Raw genomic sequence first — 17,248 nt, 5'->3', positions numbered from 1 at the left:
GGCGGCCGGGGACTCCCCTCGCGGCGACCCCGGCGGGAGCGGGCGGGCGGCGGGCGGGGCCGGGGCGGGTGGCGCGCGCGCCCCGCCGGCCCCGCAGTGACCGCCGCCCGGCCGCCCGGGTGACCGCCGCCCCGCGACGCCGGCGAGCGCCGTGCGGGCGTGGGCGCGGGGCTGCCGGTGCGGGGCCGTCTTCGTGGCTCTCTCGCGGGGGGGAGGGCGCGGGGCTGAAACTGTTTACTGGCGGGTTCTGGGCGCGGGGCTTGGGGTGCGGCTGCAGCCCCCCGTGCGGGTGTGGGCTGGTTCTGTCCGTGTCACCTAACGAGCGTGTGCTCGGGCGTCGCTCGCGGCCCCCTCGCCCGCGTGGGAAGCGCAGAGGCGTTCGCCGAGGGAAATGCCAGCCCCGGCCCAGGCGGGCCTCCTGAGAGCCCAGGACGGGGTCGCCGCCGCGGGGAGCAGAGCTCGCACAAAGGGCCAGGGCTGGTGGCCGAGGAAGTGGGCTTTTTGTGTAACCGATAAAGCAGGAGGCTGCTCCGCTGGGCGGTGTGCGTCCTGTTCCAGGCTTGCAAACTGACCGCCGCCCCGACTCCCCCGGGTACCTGACTGGGGCTGAGCTGGATGGAAGTGTCGGGAGACTCGTGTAAACCTGGATGCCCAGCCGCGGCCTGAGCCGTGGGCTCCGCAAGGCAGCAGCGGAGGAGAGGCTGGGTACGTGGAATCCGCCCCCCCCCCGCGCACGCGCGCGCCCCAGTTCCAGTGGGCACCTCCAGCTTGGCGTGGGCAGGCGGCCTGAGTCCCCCACCCGGCAGAAACGCGGCGTTGGTGTGAAACCTCGGGATTCATTAGGGAGGCAGAGGGTGCTGTCCTCTGGGTCACTCCCCGAATGCCCACAGTGGCTGCAGGCCGGACCGAAGCAAAGCAGGACCTCACTCCGGGTCTCCGCGCGGGTGGAACCGGTCACCGGAGCCGTCAGCCGGGAGCTGTCAGGGATCCCAGGCACTCCCGTGGGGCAGACACCCGCCCCAAGTCTCGGGTTTCATGGTTGACTCCTGGAGCGGGGGTCGCACACGGCTGAGACCCGCTGCTTTGGGTCCGGGCTGCCCTGCGCCTGGGGAGGCAGTGGGGGTCTCTCCTGCCCTGTCACTGCCTTTCCAACCCCATCTGCTCGCAGATAGGGACCAGCTGATGCGAAGATGTTGAAGTGAGCGGCGCCGGACGTGCGGCTGTGCGGTGGGAAACACCAGTGCACGCGGGGGACGCGGGTCCCCCGGCCCCGAAGGCCCACATCGCTTGGATCACACCCGGCCGCTCTAGCCTGCTGCGGATGCCACCAGGACGCTAAGAGCCGTGCCGCCGTGTCCAGCAAGGTGGCTTGTGTGTCTGGAGGCCACACCGGAGCCTTCCAGCCCTCAGGCGGCTGGGTCAGCCTCCTGCACCCCCACGTCTGCTGATAGCCCCCCAGGAAGCAGCGAGGGGAGAGCCTGCCTACTCAGCCACACCTCCCCAGCGGGGGAAGGTGGGGCCACAGACAGGCACACACACCCCCCGCAGCCGGCAACTCTGCCCTCAGGTGACCAGGGCCGAGCAGGTCTTGCGGCTCCTCCCAGCCCAGGCCCACCCACAGAGGAGGGGACGCTGTCCACTTGTGGACCTTGGGCCCCCTGGGGACTCGGCCTGACTCCCTCCCGATGTCTGTGGTCTTCTTGTCCCAGCGGCAGTGAGGGAAGGGGCCTGGAAAGCAGTGCCACCTCGCGTCGCGAGGAGGGAGTGTCTGGTCGTGGACGTTACAGACGCCGTGAGTGTCAGCGACAGCCCAGGGCCCGGGGCCAGCGCCGCGGACGAGCACAGCCCAGAGCAGGCCTTGCTGGCCCGTCACTGAGTATGCGGTCACCTCCACAAACGAGGACAGCGTCAGATGCAGTGAGGCACACGGCAGACGTCCGGGGCTGGCATTTGGCACGTTGCCCCGCGGGATGCCCGCGCCCCAGAACGGAGTGCCTGGCTGGGGTCCAGCTGCTCTGCTTCGGATCCAGCCCCCTGCTGGAGGCAGACGATGACGTCAGAAGTGTTGAGTCCCGGCCCCGAGCGCCGATGTGGGACACCTGGATGGAGTTCCAGGCTTCGGGCTTCAGCCCGCCAGGCCTGGTTGCTGGGGAGTGCACCAGCAGGAGGAGGCGCCACCCGCTGTGTCTGGCTTTCCAGTAGACGGAGAGTGAGCAGATTTTAGAATTCTTGGCGTTTCCACGTTGCCCTGTGTGGAAGGTGGCACATTCTGTACCTCTCTTCCGTTGTCTGCCTGAAAGCCTTCATCAGTTTGAAAAGCGCAGCCGGGGGGCAGCTGGTGGCCTAGGCCCTCACCTGCCCAGCCCGTGGCCTTCCCCAGCCATGCAGACTCGGAGGTCAACAGATGGTCCACGCCCCAGGGACAAACTTGTGAGCTCATCCCCACCGTGCAGGTGCCACCACGACGCCCCATTCTACCCGCAGCGCAAGCTGGGCAGGCTCACACCCCACAGAGCCTCCGGGTCCTTCCCCGCGCCTCCGGCTTGTGGCGGCCTCACCCCAGCCTCTGTACCTGGCCTCTGTTCTCTCCTACGGGGGCCGCAGTCCTGGGAATTGGGATCCACCGAAATCCAGGATGATTTCATTGCAAGGTCCCCAACTGATTACATCTGCACAGACCCTGCTTCCAAATAAGGTCACGTGCTTCTGTCCTCAGTAGCCGTGAGGGAGGGAGGGGCCGCTATCACTCCAGCTCGGGGGCTGGGGTCCCGGGGGTCCCAGGGGCCCGCGCGGCAGGAGACAGGGAGGGATCTGGAGCAGGTGCACTGGCCCGGATGCGCTTCCTCCCTTTCCCAGGACAGTGCCGGTGCTCAGACCTGCGCCGACTGCGCCACACAGGGAGGAGTGGAAGGTTGACGAGGTCCAGGCAGCCGCCCAAGGTCTCCGTCTCACGCAGGGGCGGGGATGTCCTCCTGCGAGCCACAGAGGCCCCCAAGACCACGTGATCGGGCCCTGCCAGGGCAGCCGCAGGCTGATTGTTGGCAATTTCATGACCTCAGGTGATGTCGTGAACGCCCAAGTGGCCTTTGGCAGAAGAAAGGTCCCGCACCCCTGAGGGGCAGACCCCGAGCCCAGCCCTGAGGCTGCTCCTTCCAGGCATGAGGGCGGCCCACCCCCTCCCACGCCAGCCGCAGGACTTGCTGAGTCAGAGTCAGGTCTGCTTCCGCCACCGCCGACCCAGATCTCAGACGGGCTGTGGGAAAGCTCTCAAGTGACACCACGGACTGCTGGCCGGCCCTGGCGGGCAGCTGAGGGAGGGCCACAGCGCGTGGGCTCTGCGAGTTGGAGGGGAGCATGTCCACGCCCCCTCCCAGAGAGCAGGTACGGACTCGCCTCGCTTTCCGGGTGGAGAAGCTGGTGGCCGCCGGCCCCGGCCCCAGCTGGGCGGTGCGGTGCTGCCTGTCCACTTTCTAGACTCCTTGGAACCGCCTTGTTGGCTCGGTGTGTCCACTTCCTAGACTCCTTGGAACCGCCTTGTTGGCTCGGTGAATTCCTGAGAACCTGTGCCCGGTGGGAGGTCCGCCTCCTGAAGCCTGCAGAGTCCACGGAGCCACAGGCTGTGCACGGTGCTGCTGCCAAGTACTCGTGTCCAGCGTGGGGAATGTCGGGCTGCAGTTCTGGAGGCTGACCCCTGAATGTCACTTAGGCCAGAAAAAATGAGACCTGTACAATGAGAACCCTGTCAGAGCTTCAAACCTGCACATAAAGCAAGAAACACAGACCCACAGATATAGAACAAGAAACAGACCCACAGAAAGCTGCAAACACTCTTGGGAGAAACGAGAAGGAAGCAGGTGCGTCAGATATCTCCCAGTTCAAGACTCGGGGGACGGGCTCAACACTAAAACGATGTCGTTTTTGGACCAGCGCCGCCATCCCATAGGAGCACCCCTTTGAGTCCCCGCTGCTCCCTCCTGATCCAGCTCCCTGCCGACGCACCTGGGAAAGCAGTGGAAGACGCCCGAGTGGGCCCTGCCCTCCGTGGGAGACCCAGGTGGAGCTCCAGGATGCTGGCTTGGTCCTCACCCAACCCAGACACCGCGGTCACCTGGGGAGTGAACCCACAGGTGGAAGACCTCTCTCCCTCTCTTCTCTGTAGCTCTTTCAAATAAATAGTAAACCTTAACAAAAAATTAGCAAGCTGAGCTTCTGCCTGCTTCCCATAGGAGACAGGTCTGCCCCATCCCAGGTAGCAGTACAAACCCTGCAGGGACACACAACACCTCTCTGGAGTCTGCAGGCAGAAGTGAGGCGGACCCAGCCTTCAGAGGAAGGGACCAGTGCCGGGAACCGCCTGTTCTCGGCCTCCAGGCCGTGCCAGCACGGCAGATGAGACCCTGACGGCCCTGGTCTGAGGAGCTCCAGGGAGAGCCACTGCAGTGGCAGTGAGAGGAGGGGCCATCCCAGGAGGACAGCGCTGCAGAGGGAGGAGCCTCTGCCCGGGGTAAAGCAGCCGAGGTGAGAACAGGGCTTGGGGTGGGGGTGGGGGAGGCCACCAAGTCAGTCGCCTGCTAACAGACGAGATCAGCACTCTTCAGGCTAACACCAGGGAACCCACGGTCGCCACACACTGTCACCGTCCAGGCTACAGTGTCACCGCTTCTCAGAGAGAAAGAGGACAAGAAGATGGGGACTTAGCAAGGAAGGATTCTTTCTTTTTTTCTTAAGATTTATTTATTTATTTGGAAGTCAGTTACAGAGATAGATGGAGAGACAGAGAGGTCTTCCATCCACTGGTTCCCTCCCCAGATGGCCACGACAGCCATGGTTGGGTTGGGCCAAGGCCAGGAGCTTCTTCCAGGTCTCCCACGAGGGTGCAGGGGCCCAGGTGCTTGGGCCACCTTCTGCTGCTTTCCCAGGCCACAACAGGCAGCTGGATCGGAGAGGAGCAGCCAGGACTCCCAGCTGGTGCCCTTATGGGATGCCGGTGTCCAAGGTGGTGTCCTAACCCACTGTGCCACCCGCCAGCCCTGTGGCAGGGTTCTGACACAAGATGTGCCTTTAACAAGCCAAGAAGCGAAACGCCACAGCAGATAACTAGGGACTATAAAGTGGAAATTCTAGACATGAGACTTAAAATATTGTAAATGAAAAAACTGAGTATGCATGAAAGAGTGAAGGAGACAGGTGGGGACGCACAGAAGCCACAGGGCCTACAGACGGTCAGGACGTCCACGCGTGCACAGCTGGAGTGACCGGCAGACAGGGCCAGGACATCCACGCGTGCACAGCTGGAGTGACCGACAGATGGGGTCAGGACGTCCAGGCATGCACAGCTGGAGTGACCAGCAGACGGGGTCAGGACATCCACGCGTGCACAGCTGGAGTGACCGGCAGACGGGGTCAGGACGTCCAGGCATGCACAGCTGGAGTGACCAGCAGACGGGGTCAGGACATCCACACGTGCACAGCTGGAGTGACCGGCAGACGGGGCCAGGATGTCCACGCGTGCACAGCTGGAGTGACCAGCAGCCGGGGTCAGGACGTCCACGCGTGCACAGCTGGAGTGACCGGCAGACGGTCAGGACGTCCAGGCGTGCACAGCTGGAGTGACCGGCAGACGGGGTCAGGACGTCCACGCGTGCACAGCTGGAGTGACCAGCAGACGGGGTCAGGACGTCCACGCGTGCACAGCTGGGGTGACCGGCAGAAGGTCAGGACGTCCAGGCGTGCACAGCTGGAGAGCGCGTTCTGGGTGAGGTAGGTATCTGAAGAAACAGCGGCTGCGTCGCTAAAGGACGTCACCGCCCCTGTCTGATGAGTTCCATGGTGCCCTGTGGCAAGGCAGCTGAGACACCGGGTGCCCGCCTTCCGTGCCAGAGTGCGGGCTCTGGGCCTGATTCTGGGAGGCAGAGGGTGACGGCTGGAGTGCTTGAGTCTGGCAACTCCTGCGGGAGCCCCGGGTGGGCCGCAGGCTCCCGACTCCGGCCTAGCCCAGACTCGGCGCTGCAGCACTTGGGAGTGAGCCAGCAAACAGAAGATCTCGATCTCTCCACATCACAAATAGAAATACATAAAAATTCTGAAAAGGAGTCCTATGATCCCCTACCATGATAAATTCACAGAAAACCACATGAGGTGCATCACAGTCAAATTACTAAAGGCTGGCGCCGGCGCTGTGGCGTGGCGGGTAAAGCTGCCGCCTGCACTGCCAGCATCCCCTGTGGGCACTGGTTCGAGTCCTGGCTGCTCCACTTCCAATCCAGCTCTCTGCTGTGGCCTGGGAAAGCAGTAGAAGATGGCCCAGGTCTCCACCCACGAGAAGCAGCTCCTGGCTCCCGGCTTTGGATCTGTGCAGCTCTGGCCATTGCAACCACCTGGGAAGTGAACCAGCGGATGGGAGACCTCTCTCTCTCTCTACCTCTCTCTGTAACTCTGTCTTTCAAATAAATAAATCTTAAAAAAAAAGGGGGGGGCGGCGCCGCAGCTCACTAGGCTAATCCTCCGCCTTGCGGCGCCAGCACCCCAGGTTCTAGTCCCGGTTGGGGCACTGGTTCTGTCCCGGTTGCCCCTCTTCCAGGCCAGCTCTCTGCTGTGGCCCGGGAGTGCAATGGAGGATGGCCCAAGTGCTTGGGCCCTGCACCCCATGGGAGACCAGGAGAAGCACCTGGCTCCTGGCTTCAGATCAGCGTGGTGCTGGATCCGCAGGTGGAGCCGCAGTGAGCCATGGCGCCAGCCCTGTTCCTTTTTTTTTTTTTTTTTGACAGGCAGAGTGGACAGTGAGAGAGAGAGAGAAAGGTCTTCCTTTTGCTGTTGGTTCACCCTCCAATGGCCGCCTCAGCCGGCGTGGTGTGGCCAGCGCACCGCGCTTATCCGATGGCAGGAGCCAGGTACTTCTGGTCTCCCATGGGGTGCAGGGCCCAAGCACTTGGGCCATCCTCCACTGCCCTCCCTGGCCACAGCAGAGAGTTGGCCTGGAAGAGGGGCAACCGGGACAGAATCCGGCGCCCCGACCGGGACTAGAACCCGGTGTGCCGGCGCCGCAAGGCGGAGGATTAGCCTAGTGAGCCGCAGCGCCGGCCCCCCCCTTTTTTTTTTTTTTTAAGATTTATTTTATTTATTTGAAAGACAGAGTTACAGAGAGAGGTAGAGACAGAGAGAGAGAGGTCTCCCATCCGCTGGTTCACTTCCCAGGTGGTTGCAATGGCCAGAGCTGCACAGATCAGCACCGCGCTGCGGCCATTGGAGGGTGAACCAACGGCAAAGGAAGACCTTTCTCTCTGTCTCTCTCTCTCTCTCACTGTCCACTCTGCCTGTCAAAAAAAAAAAAAAAAGGACAGAAAGGGGCGCGGCCACACCCCGTTGTAACAGACACTGAAAAGGTACCTCCCGCAGACGGCAGACCAGCAAGGTTGGATGGTGACCTGAACACCAGGTAAGGCAGGTTTCAACAGACGGAGCGCGTAAGAAAGCAGGCCAGTGCGCTGGTGTGGACCTTCAGACAGTTTCAAACTACAGTCAGCAAAACATTGACAGAACTACAGGCAGGAACAGACAATTCCATAATCATTGCTGGAGAATCCTGCGTGCACCACGAGGGACGCGCAGCCGAGCTGCTGCCTGGTGCCCTCAGCTCCCCGGGCTCAGCAGCTTGAAGCCCTCCGCCCCTGCTCAACACCCGCTTCCCAGCAGCCCAGTGTTCCTGTGGGGGCTCCTCCCACACCCCTCGAGCTGCCCTTCGAAGCTCCTTCCTCCTAAACACTTCCTGGGTCCCGCAGCCTCCTTGGCTCACCTTGGAGGCCAGCTCAACCTCACTGCTCCTTAGGACACCTGGAGAGCTACCAGAAAGCCCCCACACAAGGCCACACCCAGGCAGATTAAACCAGACACCTGGAGGTGGCCTCTAAGCTCCCAGGTGAGCCAAGGCCTGAGGTGGGAGCCCCAGGGTTGGGGGTGCAGCTGGTGCCTGGTGGTCAAGGCGCACCCTCAGCTCCCCGCCAGCCTGGAGGTCGTCAGGCTGGCTGGGCGGTTTGGTCCCGGCTCCATCCTCAAGGCCTGCCGAGGTTCCACCCGCAGAAGGCACTCAGTGGAGGCCTCCGGACAAATGCATCAGTGCCTGGGGGACCCAGGGCTCGGTGATCGGAGTGGCCAGTGCCTTCTGCTGTCTGCTGTCTGCACCGGCTGCCAGGAGAGCCCTCCTTCCCCTGGGTGGCCCTGGACCCACCCTTGTTCCCGGCCCGCCCACCCCTTAGACACAGAAACCAATCTGGGAGGCTGGGGTGGGGCAGCCACCCAGCACGCACTTTGCATTTCCTTCCAGAGGAGGTGAGTGCACAGCCTGCCCTCCCCCACCACCTCCGCCTGGGGCTTCCCTGCCCCCCACCACCTGGCCCAGGGGCTTCCCTCCCCCCCCACCTGGCCCGGGGGCTTCCCTGCCCCCCCATCACCTGGCCCGGGGGCTTCCCTGCCCCCCCAGCAGGCTGAGGAGCCACGCCCTCCACTCTCTAGAGAGAGTTTTTCCCAGTGCTGGGCTCTCTTCCAACACCCCCGAGAGGATGGGAAGGCATCCCAGCCCCCTCCCCACCACCCAGTCCTCCTCAGACAGTTTCAAGTCCTCCCTGCTGACAGGACAGAGGATCGCCCTGCCCGCCCTGGTCCACGCTTGGTCCCTGGAGGCCCCATGCCAGTCAGGTCACGTGACCGCCGGGGACTGGCTCTGCTGGTCTCATGCTGCCACGCCTAGGCTGGGCCCTCTCCCACTCCTTCAGCCGGGAGCCACGTGTCCTGGCGTAGGACGTTTCCTGGTCATTGTCTGCTCAGCGATGGCCCCTGTCCACCTGCGAGGCCACACCTGCTCAGGGTCCAATTCTGTGTTTTCTCATTTCCAACCTTACCGGAGATTATCTTTGAATTTTTCATTTCTCCCACCTTTTTTTCCACGAGTGCTTTTTCCTATCCTGTTCTTTTATAGCATCCTGTTCTGAGGCCACGGGTGTGATGGTCTCTCTCCCAGGGTAGGGGTAGGGATTTTCCTAGAGCCGCCTTGCTGGTTCACTCCCCGAAAGCCCGCAGTGGCAGCGCTGGGCTGGGCTGGGCACTCCATCCCTCTCTCTTGTGGGTGACAGCAACAGTGGCTTGAGCCTTCCAGAAAGCACACCAGCAGGAAGCCGGGGCGGGCCAGGCTGAATGCCCGCCCTCTGGCTGATGTCTCTGCTCCTCCTTGGTTCTGGTCCCTCCGAGTTCCCACACCCTGGTCCGAGGGAATCTGCCACTCGTGTTGGGTGTTTTCTCCCAGGAGCCGGGTGCTCTGCAGTCCGCGTGCCACGTGTGAAGCGCAGGGTGCTCACGGGAGTGCTGTGGGCCTTCAGCACGTGGCCAGAGTTCTTGGGAGGCCCAGACACCCCCAGTCTCCCACCTGGGGATACACCTACCACCAGGTGGAAGGTGAGCAGGGCAAAGGTTCAGCGCCCCCCAGTCTCCACCGCTGCGGCCCCGCCTCAGGCTTGCACTTGACCGTGGCTCGGCTCCACCCCCACCCCCACCCCCACCCCGAGAGCAGACCTCAGATCCTGCGCTCCTGCCTGCACGCAGGTGGCACACAGGGCACACACACTCCCGCTGGGGCCTGCGTCTCCCCCTCCTTGTGGTCAACGCCACCCCTGCCCTGGCACCTGGGCTCTGGCTTTCCGTGGTCTGCCTAGTCAGTGCCACCGGCAGAGATTTCGCCAGGTCCCCCTGCAGCCCTCCGTGGGCTCTGAGAGGGTGTGAGCCCCACGGGACGTCACCGCTGCACTCACAGGGATTCGTGTGCGCCGTCACCGTCAGAGTGACCCCCACCGCAAGGCAGCAGCAGAGGCTGGAAACCTGGGCGGCACCAAGTGCCCTCCAATGTCCACCTGCAGAAGACAAACCACGAGCCGTCCCCAGAGCCGGAACCTGGGAGGGTAGAGACTGGGTCGAGGGGGCACCGATGCTGAAGTCAGTGCCACAGGGCCTCTGGCCACGGTGGGAGAGAAAGAGGGCATTGTGGAGGGCTTTTTAAATTTCATTTGAAAGCTTTGTTTGTTTATTTGTTTCTTTAAAAGGCAGAGCATCATGCAACAGCCAGGATTGGGCCAGGCTGAAGCCAGGAGCCAGGAACTCCATCCTGATCTCCCGCACGGATGGCAGAGGCCCAGGCACATGGGCCACCCTACGCTGCCTTCCCAGCACCTAGCAGAGAGCTGGGATCGATCCGGCCCGCTGTGTGGGACAGATGCCCCTGTGGAGGGCGTTTGCCTGAGCAACCAGGTGACAGGGACGGCTGCCAGGGGCACAGCAGAGACAACGTTCCTGTCTTGGTGGACGGGGAGCCGTGGACTGAGCAGCCCACAGGCAAAGCTCCACACAGGTGAGATCCCACAGGTCAGTGTCACAGCGCCAGGCCCAGGCTGAGCGCTGAGCCCCAGGAGGAGCCCAAGGGAGACGCAGGCGCAGCCAGGCACAGGCGGCTTATGGGGCTTAGCCTCCCGCAGGGCCCTGGTGACCTTGACTGCTGTGGCTGCCGCACGGCAGCCTGAGGGGCGGGTAATAGCAGTGTGGAGGACTCCCGTGGAATTCTACCGGAAAGGGGAGCAGAGATGGAGGCAGCCAGCCAGGGAGCTATTGTGGGGAGCAGGGTAGGAGCAGGCAAAACCACAGATCACTCCCTAGAAAGGGGAGGAGTCAGCCAGGGGAGGGGGGCGGAGGGGAGCAAGCGTGGCCAGGAACACACTCACCTACTCCCACCTGAGGGAGCCAGACCTTCTTGGGACAAAACCAGAGACTGTAACACAGTGAGGTCACCCGATGCACTCGCGGGGGGGGGGGGGCATCGTGAGTGAATTGTTACTGAGAGGCACGGCTGACACCGGCCAGGGAGGGCTTCCTGGAAGAAGCAGGCGTACGGACAGAAATCAGCCAGAGAGAGGGGAGGGGGTGGGTCTTCAGAAAGGACCGTGGGCTGAGTGGGGGCCTGCAGCGGGGGAGAATGAGGGCGGCACAGGCCAGGTAGGGGAGGGGCTGTGTCTGCGGTGGCCTGGAGCTGAGGGCACCCACCCTGCACACCCAGGAGGGAGGGGGCGGGGCGCTCCCCTCACTGAAGACCACCTGCTGCTTCTGGCAAGGGTCCTCTGCACCCACAGAGCTGTGCCGGCCCAGCCGTGTGGCCGCATCACACAGGATCCCATCGATCACAGAGGATCCCATCGATCACAGAGGATCCCAGCACTCACACAGGATCCCGTCGATCACACAGGATCCCATCACTCACACAGGATCCCGTCGATCACACAGGATCCCCATCGATCACACAGGATCCCATCACTCACACAGGATCCCTATCACACAGGATCCCATCAATCACACAGGATCCCATCACTCACACAGGATCCCATCGATCACACAGGATCCCATCACTCACACAGGATCCCCATCGATCACACAGGATCCCATCACTCACACAGGATCCCATCACTCACACAGGATCCCATCACTCACACAGGATCCCCATCGATCACACAGGATCCCATCACTCACACAGGATCCCCATCGATCACACAGGATCCCATCAATCACATCACACAGGATCCCATCACTCACACAGGATCCCATCGATCACAGAGGATCCCCATCATGCAGGATCCCATCACTCACACAGGATCCCCTCACTCACACAGGATCCCCTCACTCACACAGGATCCCATCAATCACATCACACAGGATCCCCATCGATCACAGAGGATCCCCATCATGCAGGATCCCATCACTCACACAGGATCCCATCACTCACACAGGATCCCATCACTCACACAGGATACCATCAATCACATCACACAGGATCCCCATCGATCACAGAGGATCCCCATCATGCAGGATCCCATCACTCACACAGGATCCCATCACTCACACAGGATCCCATCAATCACATCACACAGGATCCCCATCGATCACAGAGGATCCCCATCATGCAGGATCCCATCACTCACACAGGGTCCCATCACTCACACAGGATCCCATCACTCACACAGGATCCCATCGATCACATCACACAGGATCCCCATCGATCACACAGGATCTCCATCATGCAGGATCCTCATCACAGTGATCCCCATCACACAGGATCCCCACACCCAGTGGCGGAAGACAGGCGCACACAGTGGAAAGCCAGCAGCCACTGGCGGTTTGGCCTCCATGAGCTGGTGCCCCGTCCTGTTTGGCTTCCTTCTGGAACCTTCTATGCCTGCGGTGTTCTGACCATGAAGGGAATGGCCTGTTTCTTCATGCCCCTCCTGAGTACTGGGCCTGTATCTGGTGCACATTTCGTACAAACCATCCCCAGCTGGACAGAGAGCAAACAGTCTGCCGCGACACGAGTCGCCTAACTCAAGGCCCTCGGGAACCCCCAGTCCCCCCGGGCCAGTCTCTCCTGGCCACCAGCACCTGTCCCCTGCTCCTCCAGGGTGCACAGGGCTTTGGGACGTGGAGCTCCACGTCTTGCTGGTTAGTCCTCACGTCTGTCAGCCCGGGGCTCACCCCCACAGGCCCACATCCTCTCTCCCTGCCTCCTCTGCCCTCGCGTTCCCCTCGGTCACTGGCCACCCACTTCACCGCTGCTTCCTTCTCCACGAGGGCAGCCCCAGCCTGGTTTCCCCTCACTTGTGTCACCCAGGGCAGGGCTGTCTGTGGGGCTTGAGGAAGAAGGGGTTCCTGCGAGGGCAGAGAAGGGGCTGGGCAGGACTCTGCCACCCTCTGACTGCCCAGACTGAAGAGGGCGTCAGGCTGTCCCAGGCACAGGTGAGGGTCAGGTCCGCTTCTGACTGTGAGCTGGCTTCCAGGAGATAACGCACAGGCGTGGGGACAGAAGTGACTGGCACTCTGGAGAGCTCCATCTGCAGAGTGGCATCGGAGGCGGCGTCCAGTTGGGCCATCGGTTGCTGAGGCCTTAGCTTGCGACGTGCCAAGAAGTAAGGGCACACCTGCCCCAGCAGAAGCCATTGAGATGGCAAAGACTCAGGGAGTCCTGCTGAGCAGAGAGGGGGTCCCTAAGGCTTTCCACAAGATGCCAGAGCACCTTGGTCCTAGCCATTCCCGTGGCCACAACACATGCTGGACGAGCTGGCACGCTGAGCCCAGAACACCAGGGAGAGGCCCAGAAGGCAGCACTCACTAAGACTTCAGTCCCAACTGCAGCCCCCTGTGTGCAACCCAGCCAATCACTCCTCTCCTCTGAACCAACCCACAAAGAGAAGGAGGTGGTGATGAGGCAAGAAGCTGAGAGGCCACCCACACTGAAAAAGAAGATCTAGTCTCCGCAGATCACGTGACTGTGCACACAGAGCCTAAGGAAGCCACTCAAGAACTCACAGTGGAGTTGAGTAAGGTTGCAGGATACAAGACTGATCTATGAAAATCTGTTGTATTTCTACACAGAAGGGAACAACCCAAAAATGGAATTAAGAAAATAATGCCTCAGGAATAAATTTAACAAAGTGAGTGCAAAACAGGTGTTCTGGAAACTATAATGCATCGTTGAAAGAAATGAAAGACCTTGCTAACAGAAAGATAGCCTATGTTCATGGATTGGAAGACTGAATACTGTTAAGATGGAAATATCCTTATTATTGACTTTTATTTGCTTCATCCCTGATGCCACTGGCACGTGAGATTCAACATAATCCTTATCAAACTCCCAGCTGCCTCTTCACAGAAATCGGTCCTTTAGTTCACATGGAAAGTCAAGGGGTTCAGTGCCCACAGGGCAGCAAACGGCTGGCCCTTCTCTCACTGGCCAGACCAACACCATGACCGCACCTGAGCCAACCGCTGAGTCGGGAGTCAGTTCTGCCGCCTCCCTCAGCCCCCTAGTTTTCACCTCTCTTGGAGGCTGAAGTTCGCAAAAGGGACGGGGGTTGGGGCTGGCACCGTGGGACAGTGAGCTAAGCTGCCAGCCTCCCGCTTCAGTGTGAAGCCCCTGCTGCTTGTCCCTGACTCAGCACCCAGCTAGTGCGCCCGGGAAAGCAGCAGACGACAGCACAAGCACCGGGCTCCGGGCTCGGCTCTGGCCCAGCCCCAGCTTCTGTGGCCATTTGGGCAGCAGATCAGCAGATGGCAGCTCGCTCTCCCCCCTCTCATTCTCCCCTTAAAACCAAACAAAACCCTTGAGAGAGGGGGCAGGGGTCACAAGTTCCTAGGCTGGGGCAATGAAGGCTGGTGAGCCTGAAGGGCAGCCTTGCCCTTCCTGCTGGGGGTCTTAGGTCTGGGGTCTGCTTAGCCCTAGAACAGGCAGCCCCTCAAGCCAGCTCCAGAGGGAGGCTTGCGACAAAGACCCTCCGTGCCGCCAGAGGCCCCCAGTGTTTCCATGGGCCTAGCCTTGGAGATGCCCCTGGGGCTGCACCTGTGCCCCCCCACCATGTGCAGGGCCACCAGCTTCAGCCTCTACCCCACACAGGACTGGCTGGCCCAGCTGGACAGCGGCTTCTCTGGCCAGCTGACCATCCTGAGCACCAATTCAGCAGGGCACTGGGTGGGCACTGAGTCCAAAGAACAGGACCAGGGCCGTGTCACCCTCCGCAGGGGGCCTTCACTCTCCACAAACTGGCACGTGGGGCCACCCTGGGGGCCGGCCCCAGGATGGAGCCCTGCAAACGAGCCTGGCTCAGACCCTGCTCCAGCTGAGCAGCCTGAGTGGGGCAACCGCGGGGCTCCTGCTGTCGGTCCCAGGCCAGATCATGCTCGCCCAGGGGACCCCAACCACTGCCGAGCAAGGCTGTCCCACCCACGTGGGCCCCCTCCCAAGGCCAGCCGGTGCTGCGGGAGCCCCTGCCCAGCTGGCTCAGACTTCGCTGGGTCCCCACCCTACCCGATCGGCTTCCTCCCTCCCTCCTCTCAGGAACCTCTTGCTACCTCAGCATCTGCTTCCCAGAGGACAAACGAGCTGAGACCAGGAACAGAGCAGCGCAGACAAGATGGGCTCCGGACAGGGTCACTGCCCCCAGCCGGCGCTGCGGGCACACACAGCTGGCCCAGGCTTTTCCTCCAAGGATGACCCGGGAGAAGAGGCCGGTGCAGGGGCTGGGGGATGGCACCAGCCAGCGCCACGATTCAGACCGTCCCAGGTGCCTGAGACGTGTGGGGAGGGCTGTTGACCAGGCTGCACTGCCGGAGAGGAATGACGGCAATTAAACAATTGAAAACCAAGTGTGAGCGCCGGTGAGTCTGTTGGCAGCTTCAAAGAAGCCCTCGGCACACGGGCACACGGCAGCAGCTCAAGTTCAAGTACGGGTTTGGTGCCGGAGGGGCTGGACTTCCAAGATGGCCGAGCGCCCGACTGAGGCACGGCTGACGCTGAAGTCAGGGCCCTGGCGGGAGCCCCGCCCCTCCCCTCCCCTCCCCTCCCCTCCCCCGGGGTGGGGCACGGAGGAGTCCCTAGTTCGGTCCTCAGATTCTCCTGAGCTGCAGAAGTGGCCCAGCCCCGCCCTGCCCACCAGGAGCCAGCGCTGCCCAGAGGCAAAAGGCACCTCCCTGGGAGGCTGTCCCCACCTCCCCCTGGGCCACTAGGCCTGCAACCACGCTTGTGCACGACAGGCTGGGCGGAGAGGACAGGGGCAGCAGCGAGGCTTGGTCAGCACTCCCTCCCAAGGGGACCTGGGGCACTCAGGACTCTCAGAGCCGTGAGACCCACGTTGCCTGGCTGCCCTGTGACGTACACGTGTGCCCACCCCAGCAGAAGACTCTGTAGCCAGGGTGAGGGTGGCCCGAGACTGCAGAGGCGACAGTGGAGGAGGGAGGGGAGGTCTGTCCCCACCAAGGCTGGGAAAGGGTGGGGAGCCGTCCACGCACAGGGCGGGGCCAGCCACCTGCCGGCTGCTGTGGGAGCCCGTGGGTCTGCTGTGGGAGGAGCTTGTACCACGCCCCCAGCCAGCCGGCTGGACTGGCCATTTTGCCCAGCACAGGGCTGTTGCACTGGGCACTCCCCGGCGGCCACCGTCCGTGTGTTCCTCCGCCGCAGCTCCCGGCCCAGCCCGGCTTCCACCACTTTCCTCAGCTGAGTGTCCCCCCACAGCCCTCCTGCGGGGCCCTTGTGCGTGGACAGGCAGCTTGGTCAGCGAGGGCCCTATTTACTCAGCACCACTTGGGGAGGACGTGCGTGAGGAGTCTCACGACCACGGCTGTGCTGGGAGGATGGGCAGTCGCTTGTCTGTGCAGGTCCTCACGCCCCCGTCCCACAGAGGTCACTGGAGACCCGTCCCTGGTGCCGCACTGCAGGCCGTCGGAGCGCTTCCCGGCACGGCGCCCTTCCCGGCACGGCGCCCGGCGTGCACCGGCCATCGCGTCCTCTGCTGCCTTTCCCTCGGAGCGCTCACCCCAGGCTCCTTTTTCGGGGACGGGGCCGTGTGCTCCGGGATCAGGCTTGCGGGTCTGCCAGGCCTCAGGGCGGGGTGGGAAGGCAGGGACTGAGACCCAGGGACTGCTGGGGGGGGGGCTGCGGGAAGGGCACCTGCCAGCCCGAGCCTGTGGGCAGCTGGGGACAGGCACACAGGACACTTGGCTCAGAGGCACTCACCTCGACAGGGCGTGACCCTGATCCTGCAGGGAGGAGCAGCCGGTCCCCACCACAACCCACCTCCTGGAGCCCCCGGGCCCCTCACTCGGGGGGGGGGGGGGGGGGACTGGCGTGGCCCCTGGGACCCGCAGCTGTGCTCCTGGACCTAAGAAGAACTCAGCTCCGTACAAACGTTCACAGCAGGGTCAGGAGCCTGGAGCACACCCGGGAACACGCACCAAGCAAAAGCAGCCAGGCAAAGCAGCCGTCGACCCCACGATCCCACTTACAGCGACCGCCCGGACACGGGGGAGGGAACGGGTTTCTGCAGGGGTGAGGGCCCTGTCTGCACGCAGTGCCCTGTGGCCGTGAATACATCCCACACCACTGAGCAGACCGCTCTCAACGGGGAACCTGACGGCAACAGGGCTGCGAGGCAGCGAGTGATCACAGCACAAGGTCTGGCCGGGTCGACCCACATGGAGCCGCCCCAGGGCTGCGCAGCGGCCACTGAACGTCCCGAGGCAAAGGGGGCACCCAGGGAGGACAGGGACATCTGCGTCCACCAGGGCTCGCCTGCAAGTGCCCAGCACGGTGAGCCACTGGGAAAGAGTCCCCGGCCCTGTCCATCCCACCCGGCTCCCTAGAGAAGAGTCCCTCCCAATCTGCCCACACTCAGGGGAACCA

This window comes from Oryctolagus cuniculus, chromosome 11 (assembly GCF_051225735.1).
Source record: "Oryctolagus cuniculus isolate XC-2025 breed Fujian yellow rabbit chromosome 11, ASM5122573v1, whole genome shotgun sequence".
In the NCBI taxonomy this organism is placed as follows: domain Eukaryota; kingdom Metazoa; phylum Chordata; class Mammalia; order Lagomorpha; family Leporidae; genus Oryctolagus; species Oryctolagus cuniculus.
The sequence above is the reverse complement of the archived record's forward strand: the minus strand, read 5'-3'. Positions refer to the sequence as shown.